General features: G+C 43.6%; 1 protein-coding gene across 8 annotated transcripts in view; it reads left to right on the forward strand.

Annotated features, from left to right (window-relative positions):
• Window positions 1–19,493, forward strand: part of CACNA1E (calcium voltage-gated channel subunit alpha1 E) — a 501,028-nt gene that overhangs the window by 67,989 nt on the left and 413,546 nt on the right. The gene's annotated exons all lie outside the window — the stretch shown is intronic.

Raw genomic sequence — 19,493 nt, forward strand, 5'->3', positions numbered from 1 at the left:
TTCATGATTTTATTTATTTGGGTCATTTCTCTTTTCTTTTTGATAAGTCTGGCCAGGGGTTTATCATTCTTATTCTTTCAAAGAACCAGCTCCTAGTTTCATTGATCTGTTCTACCATTTTTTTGGTTTCTATTTCATTGATTTCTGCTCTGATCTTTATTATTTCTCTTCTCCTGCTGGGTTTAGGCTTTATTTGCTGTTCTTTCTCCAGCTCTGTTAGGTCTAGGGTTAGGTTGTGTATTTGAGACCTTTCTTGTCTTGCTATATACTTCCGGCTTAGGACTGCCTTTGCTGCATCCCAAAGATTTTGAACAGTTGTGTTTTCGTTTTCATTGGTTTCCATGAATTTTTTTAATTCTTCTTTAATTTCCTGGTTGATCCATTCATTCTTTAGTAGAATGCTCTTTAGCCTCCATGTATTTGAGTTCTTTCCAACTTTCCTCTTGTGATTGAGGTCTAGTTTCAAAGCACTGTGGTCTGAAAACATGCAGGGAATGATCCCAGTCTTTTGGTTCTGGTTGATACCTGATTTGTGACCTGGGATGTGATCTATTCTGGAGAATGTTCCATGGGCACTAGAGAAGAATGTGTATTCTGTTGCTTTGGGATGGAATGTTCTGAATATGTCTGTGAAGTCCATTTGGTCCAGTGTGTCATTTAAAGTCTTTATTTCCTTGTTGATCTTTTGCTTAGATGATCTGTCCATTTCAATGAGGGGGATGTTAAAGTCCCCCACTATTATTGTATTGTTGTCAATGTGTTTCTTTGCTTTTGTTATTAATTGCCTTATATAATTGGCTGCTCCCATGTTAGGGGCATAGATATTTACAATTGTTAGATCTTCTTGTTGGATGGACCCTTTAAGTAGGATATAGTGTCCTTCCTCATCTCTTAATACAGAGTTTGGTTTAAAATCTAATTTGTCTGATATAAGGGTTGCCACCCCTGCTTTCTTTTGGTGTCCATTAGCATGGTAAATGGTTTTCCACCCCCTCACTTTCAATCTGAATGGTGTCTTTGGGTCTAAAATGAGTCTCTGGCAGACAGCATATCGATGGGTCTTGTTTTTTTATCCAATCTGATACCCTGTGTCTTTTGATTGGGGCATGTAGCCCATTTATATTCAGAGTAACTTTTGAAAGATATGAATTTAGTGCCATTGTATTGCCTGTAAGGTGACTCTTACTGTATATTGTTTGTGTTCCTCTCTGGTCTATGTTACTTTAGGCTCTCTCTTTGCTTAGAGGACCCCTTTCAGTATTTCTTGTAGGGCTGGTTTCGTGTTTGCAAATTCTTTAGTTTTGTTTGTCCTGGAAGCTTTTTATCTCTCCTATTTTCAAAGACAGCCTAGCTGGATATAGTATTCTTGGCTACATATTTTTCTCATTTAGTGCTCTGAATATTTCATTCCAGTCCTTTTGGGCCTGCCAGGTCTCTGTGGATGGGTCTGTTGCCAATCTAATGTTTCTACCATTATAGGTTACAGATCTCTTGTCCTGAGCTGCTTTCAGGATTTTCTCTATGTTTCTGAGACTTGTAAGTTTTACTATTAGATGTCGGGGTGTTGACCTATTTGTTTTGATTTTAAGGGGGTTCTCTGTGCCTTCTGGATTTTGATGCCTGTTTCCTTCCCCAAATTAGGGAAGTTCTGTGTGCGGTATTCCCCTAGCGCTGGAGTTCTGTGGTTCTCATTGATGGGTAAACTTGGTCTTGGCAGGCTGTTCTTGCTGATCTTCTGGGGGAGGGGCCTGTTGCTGTAGTTCCCAAATGTCTTTGCTGGAGGCGGAATGGCCCCGCCCTTGCCGGTCCGGGCTACGTAATCTGCTCAGGTTTGCTCTCGGGAGCTTTTGTTCCCGGCAGCTTTTGGTACAGCTTTGGAGGATGAGTGTGAAAATGGTGGCCTCCCAATCTCCGCCTGGAGGAGCTGAGAACTCGGGGCCCCACACCTCAGTGCGCCCCCAGAGAAAAGCAGTCACTCCTGTCTCTCTGGTCTCCGGCAGCACTCCGTGCTCATCTGGCCTGTGAGCGAGCATTTCTATCTCTAGCACCCGACCCCTGTAGAGTCTCCAAACCCAGCAGATCCCTGCGGTGCGCTCCCGCGCTGCTCCTCCCCGGGGGAGGAAGGGGAGTGTTCCCGGATCTGCCACTTGTTGGGTCCCTGCTCAACGATCAGTGGCCGGACTGTGCTGTGTGTCACCGTTTATGGCAACCCCGAGCTGAGAGCCTGCGCCTCAGGTCTGTCTCTGCAGCCGGCTTCCCTGCTCCGATACCTGGGAGCTCTGCCGCACTCAGGCACCCCCGGTCTTTCTGTGACCCCGAGGGTCCTGAGACCACACTGTCCCAGAGAGGTTCCACCCCCCTCCCCCTCGCTTAGCCACTGGAGCAACGTCCCTTAGCGGAGCTGACTTCTAAAAGTTCTGTTTTAGAAGAAAACGGATAGAGTGCTCCACTGCTCTATCACTTGCCACAAATGACCAACGGAGTCCCCCTCCCCCGCCACCTATCCTTCCGAATATCACCTCGGATTCACTTCTCCGCACCTCCTACCTCCCAGAAAGTGGTCTCTTTTCTGTTCAGAGAGTTGCTGCTATTCTTTTCTTCGATCTCCTGTTGAGTTCGTAGGTTTTCAGAATGGTTTGATCCCTATCCTGCTGAATTCCTGGGACCAGACGAAATTTAGGTCGCCTACTCCTCTGCCATCTTGCTCCTCCCCCACCAAACCACAGCATTTTCTTCTGTGCCCCAGGGCACATGAATCTGCTCACAGTCTCAGTATTATCCCTCCCCACTGCCGTTTGCAGTGTCAAGGATGAAGGCTTCCTCTGTTATCGTGTCTCTGTCTCTTTTGCCATTCTCTGTGTAGTCTATCTTTTGTTGTGCAGAAGCTCTTCAGTCAGCCCTCCATTCTTCTTCAAGAGAAACTATTCTATAAATATGTGTAGATTTAAATGGCGTGTCTATGGAATAGGTGAGTTCAACATTTACCTATGTCACCATCTTGGCTCAGCAGTCCATATTTTCTTTATTCATTCATCGGTTGATGGACACTTAGGTTATTTCCATGTCTTGGCTATTGTAAATAATCTTTCAGTGAACATGGAAGTGTAGATATCTTTTCAAGATAGTGATTTCATTTCTTTGAGATAAATACCCAGTGGAATTCCTGGGTCATATGGTAGTTCTATTTTTAATATTTTGAGGAACCTCCATACTGTTTTCCATGGTGCCTGCAGCAATTTACATTCCCACCAACATTGTACAAGGGTTCCCTTTTCTCCACATGCTTGCCAACACTTGTCATTTCTTGTCATCTTCCTAAGATAGCTATTTTAACAGGTGTGAGGTGATATCTCTTTGTGATTTAGATTTGCATTTCCCTAATGATTAGTGAGGTTGAGCACCTTTTCATGTACCTATTGGCCATTTTGTGTATCTCCTTTGGAAAAATTCCTGTTTGGATCCTCTGCTCATTTTTTAGTTTTTTTTTTTTCCTTTTGAGGTGGAGTTTTTTTGTATATTTTTGATATTAACCCCTCATCAGATATATGATTTACAAGTATTTTCTCCTATTCAGTAGGTTGCCTTTTCATCTTGTTGTTGATTTTCGTTGCTGTGCAGAAGCTTTTTAGTGTGATGTAGTCCCACTTGGGTTTATTTTTGCCCTGTTCCCTCCCCTGTGAATGTTGATTATAGTATCTCTACACCAGGTATAAATGATGGAGTAGGGGTGGAGGTGGGGATAGAAATGGAGCACCTGGGAGTGCTTAGAATTAGGAAAGTATGTCACAGTGCCTTAGAGAACTGTAACTCTGAGTATGAGCCTGACCACCATCTTAACTCTTCCTTGTTTAAAATTTAAAACAGCCTTGGGGAGATAGTCTCTTTTTAGGATCATCATTCTGATTTTATTACAGAGCTCTGTTGGGAAATTAATTTTTCATTTTAGGAACTTGCTAGAACATATACATGGCAGAAACTGGTAAATACTCACTGGGCTCATTTCCTTTTCTTCCTGGGCGTATAGCTTGACTACATTTCTCTGTCTCCCTTCTTCTTTGCAGTTAGGTGTGGCTGTACAATAGAACCCTGGCCAGTGGAATATTGGCACAAGTGATGTCTGGCACCTCTAGGCCTGGCCCATTAAACTTCCTATATCATCATCCAAGCTTTTTCTCTTCTTTGCCTGCTGCTGAATGCCAGAGATCCAGTCTAGAGGAGCACTCTCCAATAGAACTTTAGTGATGATGCAATGTTCTAAACCTCTGCTGTCCAATATGGTAGCCATGTGCTCACTGAGTACTTCAAATATAGCTAGCAGGACTGGGGAACTGAATTTTTAATTTCATTTAATTTTAATTAATATAAATAACCACAAATGACCAGCAGCTACCATACCGGATAGCACAGCCTTTGATAGGAGTGTGGTCTCTGAGTGGCTGGATAGAGCAGAGTTCTTGGCCTACCTGCACTGCATGGTAAAGTGCATGAGAAACACATAATTACTGCGTTAAGGCACTGAAATGTAATATCCGTTCCATAAAATGAGGGATGCCTGCTGATTCACCTACACTAAAAATTCATATGACATGCATTTTCAGTTGGGCAACAATGTGGCTGGACAAACCCAATATTTAATATCAAACTCAATTATATAGTATAATTCCTAAATAGACAATCTAATCTTTTACCTCCCTTAAGCTCCCAGTTTTGCCCCCCACCCTATTTTCTTGGAGGGCAGTAGTGATCAAGAGGCCAGGAGGCAAGTGCTACCCCCTTTTCCCACCTGGGGTAGAAAGAACTGCTTAGGGTTCTGGTTTCTTCTCTATCCTAGCTCACTGTGTAGGCTTGGGCAAGTCACATTGTTTCTCTTGTTATTGCCTTCATTACCTACACAATTGTGATTTCTAGATTTTTTTTTTAATGCTGCTTTCATATATGTGCTCTATTTTTGCATCCTCTGTTATTCTTCTTTGAAGGGGTGACTGTCACTCCAGTGCTTCTGGCCCAAGCCCCTCCCACGCCCTTCCAAGTTCTGTGCCTCTGACTTCATGCCTTGATGTCTTTCCTCTTCATCATTGATTATGCCCATACCTGTTAATAGTGCTGCCTTACACCTCACTCACATTCAGCCTCTCAAGGCTCATTTCCACCCCAACCTCTCTGCTGAGATGGCTTTTAGGAATATCACTATAAAACCCTTCTGTTCAGGTTCAAAAGGGTGGGGTCTCTGGGGATAGATGAGTCTCCCATGTCTGGGTGCTTAATCCTGTCACATGGCTTTTCTCTGCCCATTTATATATTCTAGACTTTTACCTCCTTCACTCCCAGAATGTCAGGATAATTAAAAGTTTGTAAATTGCCTTGAATTCCTTGGGGATAACTAACAAGTGTAAAGAATAAAAAGCATTTCATGTAAAGCTGTTGAAAAACAGGCAGTGAATTCATTCCTAGGCTCCCCCATTGGGCTATGATTATAAGTGCCTCAGATGAAATATCACATTTCAGTAAGACAGGTGATGCCTGTGTTAGGCTGCTAATTGTAATAAAAAGCTTAATTTGCACTTCTATTTCTCATTCCAGTGGGTTGAGGAGAGGGGGTGGCAAAGATGGGGCTATTCAGGGAGTCTTTATAAGGTTGTCCTTGAGTTGGTGATGGGAAATGATTGTTCCAGCATTGTACAGTCAAAGCTTGACTGCTTGGTGCCATTAGTTCGCCAGCTATTCTGTTTCTCAATAACACCACCGTTTCTCCTGTCTCCTAAGCACAAGCTTTGCATTCACCGTTTACTCACCTACTTCTTCCTTTTATTTTCCTTTTATCTCCATCTCCCTCCCTTCCTTTCTCCTTCTCTCCATCCCTCTCTTCTTTTCTCATACCCTCCCCTCCTCTTTTCTTCCCTTCCTTTCTTTTGCCATCATTCCTTAATAATTTTGATTGTCCGTTATATTGGAGAGACTGGAGATAAGGTTGTGAGATAAATAAGTCCCCTGCCCTTGTGTAATTGCAAACTATGACGGTTGACAAACAGTGATACAAGGAATTCTAACAAAGATTTATTTATTTTTTCATTCAACAAATAATTAAAGAGAGCCTACTGTGAGCCAGGCAGTGTTCTACAGACTTGGGATACATCAGTGAACAACAAAGCACAGACTTCTCTGAGATTGCAAAGCAGGAGACCTTGTCTTATTTAAAGGGTCCAGAGGGACCCCAGAAAAGGTATGCTTTGATTGGCTCAGTAGAATGAGAAGAAATTAGGTCAGCCAAAAGGGTCAGGGGAAGTGGTTCAGCTACGCTGCTGGAGGGAGCAGCTTGTGAGAAGGAAGGAACGAAGTTTACTCACTGAAGCTGGTGCATATGGTGTGAAGGTCCAGAGTCGCAAAAATGAGTCCTAAGAGCCACACAGGGACCAATCCATAAGGGACATCTAAGGGCAGTGAGTTCAGAGTTCATTCAGGGCATTTAAAGACCACTGAAGGGGGGTAAGGACAATTTGGATCAGAACTGTCCAATAGAACTTTCTGTGATGGTGGAAATTCTGCTCTGGCCAATATGGTAGCAACTAGTCACAGTAACTATTGCACACTTGAAATGTGGACTATTGTGACTGAAGAACTGAGTTTTAAATTTTATTTTATTATTTTATTTAAGTTTAAATGGCTACATGTGGCTAGGAGCTACCTTATTGGACAGTGCATATCTGAATTGTCTGTGCAAATCATATCCAGAATTATAATCACATGTTTTCTGCACAGCACCCCAGTGTGGGCTTCTGCTCCTTTGAAGCCTTTCTCAACCACTGAGGCCTGCGGTACCAACTGAATCTCCCAGCTAACTGGATAGCAACTTTCTACAAGTTTTTTTGCGTGTCCCCCTTCCTCCTCATTGACTCTTCACACTTTCAGAGTGAGGACTATGCTCAGATTTTGTTTTCATCCTATGACAGGCCACGTAGCCTCTGTTCACTGAGTAATTTTTGTTTCAGGGTTGACTCCTGTTTTCTTTTGTGGGTTGATGATGGGTAGAAAGCTCAAGGATGCAGACACCAGCTTGGCCTGTGTGTTGCCCAATGGGTCTGTGTGTTCAAACTTCTGAGGGTCCTTGGGGGGACATCTGCCCAAGAAGCCAACCTGCATGGCCTCTGGGAGCCCAGCCAGAATCTCTCATTTGTCCACCCCTTGAACCCTTCAGTGCTGTGAATGAAGTGAGGTAGAGGGATTCTCTGGTTCTTCATGGAAAGGGGAGATGTCACCTCATCGCACCTTGTTGTCACGCAGAGGAACTGTTGGGTTGCTCCTCTGAAAGTCTTACGGTAACAGGAGCTTTCTTTCCATTTCTCTATTTTCTCTTGACCGTTAAGTCACTTTCCCACTGAGGTTTCAGCTTAAAACTGATTGGGAAAGGGTCTTATTTCCATGCTTATGTTTTCAGCTCAGCTTGAGGCATGAAAGGAAATATTCTTATGCTCTCAATTAATTTGGGGATAATCAATGATCTGCCACTCGTCTCACTTCCCTCCTTCATCAGAACCAAAATGTGTGAAGCTCCCGTCTGAGTTCTTTCATGTGACTAGCCCAGGGCTGCCTCTCCTTTCTCTGGAAGTACAGATAGTGTTGCCCCATTTTCAGAGTACACAGAAGACAAGAGACATGGTAATTTTAGTGAAGAAATGGGGATTTTGTCCTGGCAGAGTCTTGGTTCTCGCTGAGGGGATTTATTTTCATAAAATAACGATTGTCTCAAATATAATTTAGGCAGTGCTTATATTTTCTCAGTGACCCCTTTGTTGCAGTAACAAGGGCCTCCATGAGACTGTCCTCCTGTCCTCAAGGCTCTTCTGATTATTGGAACATACTTTGCTGGACTGAGCTAAAATCTGCCCATGGTAGCTTTCACTCCTGGATTCTAGCCTTTCTCAGCGGACCTGATAAGCCCAGCCTCATCCTCCCTCCTTCACATGAATACCCCTGGGTATTTGATGATAGGTCAGTCTTGCACTTGTCCAGTAGATTCCCAGAGTTCCTTTATTGATTTCTTGGAGGATGAGGTATCAAACCCCATGGTCATCTTGACTAAAGGTCTTTAGTTTCTCCTCAGAGTGGAGCACCCAGAGAAAAGGAGGTTAGCTTTACCCAGAGACGTGGAGAATAAGTGTCCTGGGCAGAAATGGCGTGAAATCTTGTGCAAGTGTGTATCACAGGGAGGTCCAAAGTAGGGGTCCTGCCTGTATAGTGAGGGGGTCTTACTCTTTTTCCTGTCCTTGGATAGACTCAGCTGTGGGAGGACATGCCTCTCATTTGCATCAATACTGTCTGGCACAGTGTATCATCCAGAGTAGGGCATCTGGTGAATATTTGCTATTGGGCTGTGGGGGATGATATGAGTGCTGTTTCAGAGCAGAGGGCACCCAGGGAGAGAATGAAATGAGACGGGATGCATGTAGGACCTAAGAGGCACTTAAAGTGAGGATGCAGAGCTTACTATTAATTCAAAAAATAAATGGAGAGGCAGTGGAAGGACCTAAAGGAAGAGACTGAAGTGGCTGCAGCCACAAGAAAGATGAGGTTAGAAGAGGCAGACTCTGTATTGGGGTGGGAATGGTGAGAAGCAGAAGGCTTGTTTTCCATTTACCCAGGAGACTTTCCTTCTTGAGGCCTACCCCTCTACATAAATGATGGCTGCTCCTCACAATGGCTCCCCGAGACAGGGCTGGGCTGTTATGTTCATTGTTAAGATGAACAAAGAGCCCAGGGGACTTATCTCACTTTCCCAAGGGAACACGATCTGTGATGGACCCAGGGCACCTACTGTCACCTTGTGGAGTGGTTACAGTGAATTCAGTGATGGCCAGAAATGAGAGGTTAGGAAACTGGAGAAAGTTGAAAGAGCTTTTAAAAGAAAACATGCTGTTCGTGGTGTTTGGCGATGTCACTTTGATTCAGTTCAGTAGATATTTGTTGAGTCTCTATGTCTCCTTCCTCCTGGAATGGAAAGAATAGAGTCATGGGCTGGGCAGAGGAGGAGTATGGGCATGTAGGTCAGGGACAGCTGCCCATCAACAGGGAAGTGGGTTTAATTTATGAGGCAGGGAGGAACACCAAGGACTTTTAGCAAGGGCTCAAAGTGGGTACTGAAAGCCATACCTTTTGTATAATAAGAGACTCGAACTTGGTGTCTGTGGCCTACAGGTGATTCTGTTATGCTACCATCTTAGTTCTGGACCCTGTGGCTCCATGTCTGAGAGCCCAAGTGCTGTGGAGGTCCCAAAGAGGAACAAGAAATGGTGAGCCACATCAAATTAAAATCTAGCAGGGGGAGTAAGTCAGACGGACATATAGCTACTATATAATTATAATATCATTCCACTATGCTATGATTACAAAGGAAGGATAAATTGTTTCCTACTGGAAGAGTTGCTGGAGGCTCCGTGAAGCAGGAGACAGTTTGACATGCTATTTGACCCCCAAACTGCCCTTGCCCTTACCTTCCCATCTCTATACTTGCCACCCAGTTGATCAAGCCAAAAACCTAGAAGAGTCATTACTGGTACTTCCCTTTTTCCTATCCCTAACATCCCGTCTGTCACCAGTTTCCTTAGCATCTGTCTCCAGCATAGAGCTTGATTCTATCTATTTCACTCTTTATCCATTGCCACCATTGAAGCCCTGTACACAACCACCTGTTGCTGGGACAGTTGAAAGAACTTTCTACACATCTTTCTATCCTATCAACAGTTTTTGCAGCAGTCAGAGTAATCTTTCAAAAGGTAATTCAAGATCCTGCCACTCCTCTGCTCAAAAAACCTTTGTGGCTTCTTCTATTAGTCAGTGAGACCACTTTAGGTATTTTTTCCCCCAGTTTGTGTTTTATTGACACCAATGCTCCATCTTCAGTTCTCCCAGCTGTTTAAGTAGTGCCTCCCCCGACTCTTGCTATGAAGGTCTTGAGCTTTTAATCTTGGCCATGGCTGCAAAAGCTGCTACCACCTGCTTCTTGGGAAAGAGGAACAACTTTAGGTACTTCAGACAAGGAATATTAATACAAGATTTTTTTGCATAGATACAGAGGATGGGAGGCAACCAGAGCAGAAAACCACTTCTACCTCAAGGTTGGAGACCCCTAATCCCCAGAACTCAGAAGTTGCTCAACCATGATGGGTCCACCTGGTGGGAGCTGTGACCTCAGAGGAAGGCGCTGCCTTCCCACCTGGTGGGAAGCTGCAAGGACAAAGGAGATGCCACCATTGTCATAAAATGCCAACTAAAGCCAAGAAGGGAGAAGTACTCTGGCCTCTCTCCTCTTCCTCTCTCCTAGTCTTCCATTGTCAAGGGAGTCTGGGAAATGCTGAAGTGTAGAAACAGATTGACAGCAAGTAGGCAAAGACTGGCATACTCCCAGCTCTCTGCCATTGCCTACGGGGCCTCACATGACCTGCTTCTGGCCACCTGTCCATTCTTGTTTTGTACCGACCTGCCTTCCTCCTAGCGGACCTACCATTTCCCTTTCTGGTCCTGGAATATTCCAGGCTCTTCTTTCCCCACTTCTTTGGACAGTGCTCTCTCTCTGGAATAGGCATCCCTTGGCTACTTTCATGGCTGGCTCCTTCTTTGCATCCTTCAGTCTTAGCTTAAATGGTACCTTCCCAGGGGGCCTTCCCTGACCACCCCATCTAAAGTACCTCCCCTCCCCTTACTGATGGCTGTGCTATGATGTCACCTTGGCATTTCATTGTGGCACTTACCATAATCAAAACTTATTTATTGGTTGTTATTTATTATTTGTCTTTCCTCAGTTCATTCAGGTCTCTGCTCAAATATCACCTCCCCAGAAAGGCCCTCTATGACCACCCAAGCTAAGGAGTGCCCCTTTCCGCTCATGTTCTATTTCATCACACAGCTTTGTTATTATTATTTTTATATAGGTAGTCATTACTTGGCAAGCACACTACCCCACTCTCCCCCCACCCCACACACATACATTTTTCTTCCCCACTAGATTATAAACTCTTTGAAAGCAGCTTGTTGACCTTGTTCATCTGAAAGGAAAGCTCCAAGAAGGCAGGGGCCTTATGTGTCCCATTCAGCTGAGTGAACTGTTGTGAACATCCCCAGCACTTAGAATGATGCCAGATATTGTACACACTTAGTGAATATCTGTGACATGAATGAATAAATAGTGTTGAAGTTGGTAGAATCTCAAAAAGCAGTGATGGGAGAGAAGAAAGAAGATTCTCAAACAATGGAAAAACAGAAATAAAAGCAGAGATATTGGAAAGTGTGCATTCTGGGAAAGATGAGAACTTTGGTTTGTTGAAATGTAAAGACCGTGATGGGTGTTAATTTGGAGTTAAGTCAGGAGAGGCAGGTTGAGGCCAGATCATGGAAGACCTTAAAGGCCATGTTAATGAGTTTATTAAATTAGGTAATAGGGAGCTGTGGAAAGTTTTTGAGCAGGGCCGTGAAATATTCAGACTGTGCTAGAAAGATGCATTGAAGTGTCTAAAGATTTACTTTACTTTAACCCTGGTGACAATTTTGTGGCTATCCAAGAGTCATAGTTGATTTAGACAGAGGGATGCCATTAGCAAAGACTAAACTTAAAAGGAATTTTAGTTTGGTTAATTGGTTGAATCATTTATTCATCAAGGATTGGAGCACCTGGTAATAACCAGGTTCTGCTGTGTAAGGAAAGAGTCATTTAAATGTAAAACAGGATATTAATGTAAATGTAAAAGCAGGATACCTTCCCTTGGGCTTACTGTCTCATAAGGGAGGTAAACCTATAAACAGGTCATGACAAGGCGGTGTGATATGTGCTCACAGAACTCTGTGTACCAGGGGCTGTGTCTTCCTGGGACTGTCAGGAAGGCTGCTCACATCCCAGGCCAAGCTTGGAAGGTGAGAGGCAATGGCAGGTGAACACATGGGTGAAGGGAAATGAAAACAGAGGGGGAGTATAGAGATCTGTTAGCTTCTTTTTAATCTCTCATGGCCTGGTGGAGGGACATTCATTCAGCCAAGGGATATTTTACAGTGAGAAGAGGACCCTAGAAAAGTCTAGGGTCTTCCCAGGAAAAACAAATTCTGCGTTACACTACACTGAAGTTTTGAATTTTCCCACATGATTGAATGGTTTTGAAAACTAATTTTTAATGAATTCAAAATATTCAATCATATGAATTTACCATTTAAACTTTGTTCCACGGCTGGGATTCCAATTTTTCAATTATGAACAATGCTGAGATTAAAATCTTTATTCGTGAAACAAAATAAAACAGAGGGGCAATATAAAATGCATAGGGTTACAAGAGCATGGTTGTCCGGAAAACAGGAAGCAGCAGCTCTATGGGCAGAGTTACTGGGTTTAGGAGGGTGGGCAGAGCACCATGGATTGGATGTGATGAAATGTGAGAGGTCAGAAAGAGGGGAGGGGCCAGGTAATGAAGACCTTATTTCACCACTGTAAGGCAAGGAGTTTGAAGAAGAGGTCTGTTTCCTACCACTCCCTGACTTCTGCTTATAACTTCTGACACACCCAATTTACACTCATTCGTGTTCATTTTTTTCTAAAAATATTTAATAAGTTTCTACTATATGCCACACACTGTTCTATGCATTGAAGATATGGTGGTGAATAAGGTAAACAAGCTGCCCTTTTGTAGTTTACAGTCTAGTGGGGAAGATGCATACATCTATGTGTGTGATGTACATATTGTATAATATAGTATTTGTTGCCAAGTCATGATTAATTTTATGAAAACATTTATGTGGGTATATGTGTATACATTTTTTTTTGTCAAATTATTCTAGGAAAAATAAAACTTGTCTAAGGACATAAAACATGATGAGAGGGAGTGTTTAGGTTATGGAAGGTCTTTCTGTTCTGTGGAAGTGACATATGAAAAAGATCTGAAGTGAGGGACAAGCCATGTGAATATCATAGGGAAGAGTGTTTCAGGCAGAGAAACAGCACATGAAAGGTCCTGAGGCGGGAGATGTTCCAGAAAGAGCAAGGAGGACAGTGCAGCTGGAGTACAGTGAATAAAGGAAGAGGAATAGGAGTGGAGGAAGCAAGTAGGGACAAATCATGTTGGGCTTGCTGGTGACACACAAGGTTATAGATTTTATTCTAACTGTGATGAGAAGTCATTGGAAGCTTTTGAACAATGCATTGTAAAAGAATCATGCTAATTGTTTTTGAGAAATAGCCTCTAGTGGGGCAGGGGAGGAAGCCAAGAGATGAGTTAGGAGGCTGTTATGGTAGTGTAGGTAAGAAATGGTGGTGACTTGGTGCAGCTTAGTGGTGATGCTATTGGTGAAAAATGGTCAAATTCTAAATATATTTTGAAGATGGAGCCAGTGGGTTTGCTGATGGATTGAAGGTGGGGTGTTAAGGAAAGAGAGAAGTCAAGGATGATTCCCAAGGTTTTTGACTTGAGTACCTGGGCAAATGAACAGTGGTGCCATTTACTGAGACAAGAGACACTGATGGAAAAACAGATTTGTAAGAATGTAGAGGGCAGGGAAGACACAATTTTTCATTTGGAGAAGCCTGTGAGACACCCAAGTGGAATGCTGTGTGGGCAGTTGGATGCACAAGTCAGGAGTTCAGGGACAAAGTCAAAGGTGGAGGTAGACATTTGGGAGTGTCCACATATAGGTGGCAGTTAAATGATGTCTCTGTGGTCCTGACCATCTTTCCAGGACCAGAGTCAGTGCTGCTCCTTCCAGGAAGCCTTCCTGGACTGTCCCAGGCCTTTCCTTTGCCTTCCTGTTATTTCCTTTAAACTGAAGACTTTTGGGTGCCTGGGTGGCTCAGTCGTTAAGTGTCTGCCTTCAGCTCAGGTCATGATCCCAGGGTCCTGGGATTGAGCCCCACATCGGGCTCCCTGCTTGGCGGGAAGCCTGCTTCTCCCTCTCCCTCTCCCACTCCCCCTGCTTCTGTTCCCTCTCTCGCTGTGTCTCTGTCTAATAAATAAATAAAATCTTTAAAAAAAATAAACTGAAGACTTTCATTTGGGAAAACTGTGGCTTTGCCTCTGATCCAGATCTCTTGAGGCTTCACAGGGCCTTAACTGGGGTGCCTAGAGTGAAATGTGCTCATCTTCTATGTCTACAGGCAGGTGGGCTGTTTCCCAAGGTTCTCTATGGTGATGTTTGGGTCTATCAGACAGGACCCTATTCTTGTCGTTAGAGCCTAGACCTTCAAGGTCATCAACCCACATAAGACTGATGTTTGGGTCTGTCAGACAGGACCCTGTTCTTGTCATTAGAGCCTAGACCCTCAGGGTCATCAACGCATATCAAAATATTATCGTGGAAACCAAAGGTAAAAGGACACATATTGTATGATTCTATTTATATGAAATATCCAAAATAGGCAAATCCATAGAGACAGAAAACAGATTAGTGGTTGCCAGGAGCTGGGTGAGGGGGATTGGCAAGAGACTGCTTAATGAGTAGAGTTTCCTTTGAAGTGATGAAAAAGTTCTGGAACTGGAGAGTGGTGATGGTTACACAGCATTGTGAATATGCTTAATGCTTTTGAATTGTGTACTTTAAAATGGTGAATTTTATGTATGTCTATTTTACCACAATGAAAAAAATACCAAAAATATGTCATTAGGGATGGCAGTTTCCACAAACCTCATTCTCTTCTCTTTGTGGCAGCTTCCTCACTTCCACTGGCTTCCTCTGCTTGGGGCAGGGATGGAGGCTCAGAGCTAGGTACTGCGGATGGGAGAGGTTGGATGTGTGTGGCTGGGGCCTGGTACTGACCTGCTTCAAAGAGCAATCTGTCTATTTGTAGGGAGAAGTGGAGGAAGGCAGGGATAGGATTACAGAGCAGGGTCAAGTTATTCCCATCCAACCTGAGGTTTAGGATGCATATGGGGGTGGGATGGGGTGGCCACAGGGAGGCTAGGCAAGCTGGCAGCTGTGATGGCAGTTCATTTGTAGACCACCAGTACACACCAGGGTAGCTACTGACATTCTTTCTTGCTGAGCCCTTGCTGCCAGAGACACCCAGGAAACTCTGGAGGACTTGTGTTGCTGGTTGTAAACTCTTTCCAATCTGGAAAAGGAGCCCTGTAGGGGTTGGAGAGAACTCTTTGAGAGAGGCTGGAAAAACCAAGACATTCCCAGTGATCTGATTACCCATCCCCCTATTGGGGTGACCACCCTTAGATTTTCAGGGCAAGTTTCTATGGGCTGTGATTTGGGGTTTCCTAAGGACCCATTAGCTTGAAATTACCAGGTAAGATGGAAGATGTTTTTACTTTGGGGCATAGTTTTGCCTTTGGCAGACTCCTGAGCAAATGTGTTAACTTGAGAGGGGGAGCCTATTAGCTATTGCACTAGCATGGATGAGTGAATTAGCCTATGGACAGTCACAGGGAGCAGCAAGGAATTAAGATGAGGAGGGTGGTTATATTTCCAGAGATAGAGATGGTGGATGAAGATGGAAATCCAGAAAAGTCTGGGACATGTGGAGTCCTCAGTGAAAGTAAGCAAAAGGGAATGTGATGGCTTTTCATCTGGTACTGGGCCACTTATTCCCAGCATTATTATACTAGGACTCTGGGTATTTGCAGCCCCAGGTCTATAACATGGGTGTGACTCTGGAAATAGGAGTTGTCTTAGTCTGCTTGGGCTGCCATGATAAAATGCCTTAGGCTGGGTGGCTTAAACAACATACATGTATTTCTCACAGTTCTGGAGACAGAAGCCCAAGGTGAAGGTGCTAGCAGAATTGGTGTCTGGTGAGAGCTCTCTTTCTGGCTTGCAAACAGCGACCTTTTTGCCATGGCCTCATATGGCAGAGAGAGAGAGAGCTCTCTGGTGTCTCTTCTTAAAAGGGCACTAGTCCTATCAGACCAGTGCTCCACTTTATGATCTCATCCTTTAAGATTACCTTAATTACCTCCTAATGGTCCCATCTCCAAATGTAGTCACATTGGGGGAATAGGGCTTCATCATATGGACTGGAAGGTGTTGAATAAAGCCTATGGCAGGAGTCATAATCACACAGCCCCAGGAATGTTCTCTGGCAGGGTCCAGAGGTCTAAAGCTGAGACCCAGTGGCCTGGCTTCAGAAACCCACTCTATGGATTGTGAGTTGTATCCTGAGGTGTCCTTCGTGAGAACCAGCTAAGCTTAGGTATCACCATGTCGATGAAAACTGAGAAGACCCTGAACCTGGAGACACTGCCTCTCAGGTGTTGAGTCACAGGTGAACCAAGCTCCCCTGGTATTCTGAAATACCTTGTAGGGGTTGGGACACATGTGGGGCTGGGGGCCAAGGCAGTTGGCCAGGGACCTGAGCTGTAACTGGAAAATAGAGTCTGATAAACTCTTGGCTTATGGAGTATCTTCAGGGTCTGGTTGAATAGTATGTGCAAACTGGGTTTGACTCCTGGGTGGAACAGAAAGCTGCTGAAATTGTGTCAGAAAGTGCCATAGCCCAGGAATCTGGTCAATGATTCCGTGTGTGTGTGTGTGTGTGTGTAGTGAAGGGACAGATCTGGGCCAAGGGCTGGGTAAATGAAGGATAGTCCCTTGTTGGCCTCTTGTTGACCCTGGGATGATATGCATAGAATATTATTTTTAAGAGAATTCTATTCAGGTCAGCACAGAGGGTGTTAAAGCACAGGCAGTTTGGTGCTTCCATAGTACAATCTCAGTGTCTTTTCATTTGGCATTAAAGACTTTTAGACTTTCCTCTGATCTTATTTCCCATGTTTCTCCACTGGAAATCTTTTTTCTGATACTTGACTAAGCCTTACTAACTTCAGCCTCCTTACCTTTGCATATAAGATTCCTTTGGCAAAATCCTATTTTCCTATTCTTTCTGTTCTTCAAGAACAGCTCAGTCCAGGTTGCCTGGGTGGCTCAGTTGGGCATCCAACTCAGGTCATCATGGTCTTGGGGTCATGAGATTGAGCCTTGTGTGTGTTGGCCATGGAGCCTGCTTGGGATTCTCTCTCCCTCTCCCCTTCCCACTCTCTTCTCTCTCTCAAAACAACAACAACAACAACAACAACAACAACACAACAAGTTGTGTTGCTCAGTCCTCACCTCCTCCATGAACCCCTCCTGGTTCCTCCAGCCCACAGGGATCTTTCTCTCCTAAGAAATTTTAAAAGGTTTAAAATTGCTTTCACTTCTTTGTTAAATCATAGCTTTTTCAAAGAGAGATATTTCAGAGATGTCACCACTATATGCAGGCACAGAGTGAATGACTGACCAACATCCGGTGAATGGAAATTTATGCAATCCTAAAAACCAAGCAGTCAGTGTTTTAAAAAGAAGAAAAGGCTAGGCAGGTAGAAATGTGTGTCATCATGATTAGTGAGCCCTCCAAAGGGAGTGCTTTAGGAATAAGAGCAATACAATCACTGGGAGCAAATATGAAATCGTGGCTCTTGGAGCAAAAGGGGGCTGCCCTTAATTAATGGGTAGCTGACAAAAAAAAAAAGACATTGGTGAGAGAGGCTGAGATGGGGAGCAGACTGAGAAAGCTTAGTGTGAAGATAATGTGTGATGGTGGCAATTGTGAAATGTCATGTTTAGCAATGGATAATAGATGACTGATGTCGTGGAAAATGTAGAACTGGTTCTTGAGAATGGTGAGGATGGGGTCTGTGAAATGATAAGGGAGTTCAATGTGGATAGCTATATTAGAAGATATGTCTGCTTCCCATCTAGATGTTGTCTGTGAGTATGAATGGATTTACTCTGTGGAGTGCTAGAGCCTTCAACCACCACAGGTGGTGTTTACATGTTTCTCTTGTTTTCCTGCTGAAGTGTGGTGTATCTGTTAAATACAGGCTGTGGAGGTAGGCTGTTTTGGTTCAAATTCTGGCTCTACTGCTTGATATGGTACCTTGGGAATGTCTTCATGCCTCAGTTTTCTTCATCTGTAACATGGGGTTAATAATAGTACCTTCCTTTTGATGTTGTTGTGAAGGTTAAATGAGGTGTAATGTATGGAAGCATTCAGGAATGTCTAGCATGTTGTAAGAGCCAATACAGTGTTAGTTATTATTACCATTGGTTGTCAGTGTCATCACTGATTTTATCACATCAGGGCTTGACTCCTCACCACTTGTGTGACTTTAGGAAGCTACTTAACTTCTTTGAGCCTTGGAACACAAGAGGAATACATAAGATAATGTATATAAAGTGTCTGGCACATAGTAAGATTGAGAAATGTTAATTCCCTATCCCTCAGTTTCCTCATCTGTAAAATGTGGATAGTAAAAAAATTGTGGAACTTCCATAATAATTATAGATCATAGTATAAATTCATTAATTCAACAATTTCTTTTAGTGTCATGTATATGTCAGGTAATGTCTTAAAGGCTTAGGGCTTATCAGTGAATAAAATAGACAAAGATACTTCCCTTTTGTAGTTTAAATTTTAGCAAGGGAAGATAGACAATACACTAACAAATGATTAAGGCTTCCAGTGTGTTTAAAGATGCTAAGTACTATGGAAAAAAGAGAAAATGAAAGTAGGATAAGGAGGCTTGGGGTGCCAGGGGTGGCAGCAGTGTGCAGTATTAAATAGGATGGCCAAGACATGCTTCATTGAGAAGGTGGTATTTGAGCAAAGACTTGAAAAATATGAGGAACTGAGTCATAATGATATTTAGGGGACGAGCATTCCATGCAGAAGAAAGAGCAGTACAAATGCCGTGGGAGTGGGCATGGCATGTTCCAAGAACAGCATGGAGGTCAGTGTGGCTAGAACAGAATAAGGGGGGGGTAGAAGGAGACAAGGTCAGGGGAGTAAGAGGGGCGCCAGACCATGTAGGGCTTTGCTGGCCATTGGCTTTTACTCTAAGTGAAATGAGGATATATCACAGGATGCCGAGTAGAGAAGAACAATGAGATCTGCCTATCTAAGGGAATCATATTGCACACTGGTTACTGTGTCCAAAACTGACTGCAGAAAGGCAAGGGTGGAAACAGAGAGACCAGTTAGAGAAGGCTCTTGCTGTGTCCAGTTGAGAGATGATGGTGGCTTGAACCAGAATGGTATCAGTGGTAGATGACAAGCAACTGGATCTCATATTCTTGATGGTAGAGTCAGTAGGATTCCTTGATGATTGGATATGGGGTATAAGAGAAAGATAGGAATCAAGGATAATCTGAGCAACTAGGAGGATGCCACCAATTCAGAAGAATATGGAACAGGTTTGGGTGGAGAAAATTAGGAGCTTACTTTTGATCATGTTGAATTGGAGCTGAATATTAAATATCCAAGTGTAAAAGTCATGTAGACAGTTGGTTACATGAGTCAGAAGCTTAGGAGAGGAGATCTGGACTGAGATATAAATGTGGTAATTGACAATATATAGTTGGTAATGATTAAAGCCATGAAACTGGATGAAGTCATTAAGGGAGTGAGTAGACATAGAAGAGTAGCAAAGGCCAGCTCTGGGCCTCAACTTAAAAAAGGTGGGCAGGAGTATAAGAATCAGCAAAGG

Source organism: Zalophus californianus, chromosome 10, assembly GCF_009762305.2.
Source record: "Zalophus californianus isolate mZalCal1 chromosome 10, mZalCal1.pri.v2, whole genome shotgun sequence".
Taxonomy (NCBI): Eukaryota; Metazoa; Chordata; class Mammalia; order Carnivora; family Otariidae; genus Zalophus; species Zalophus californianus.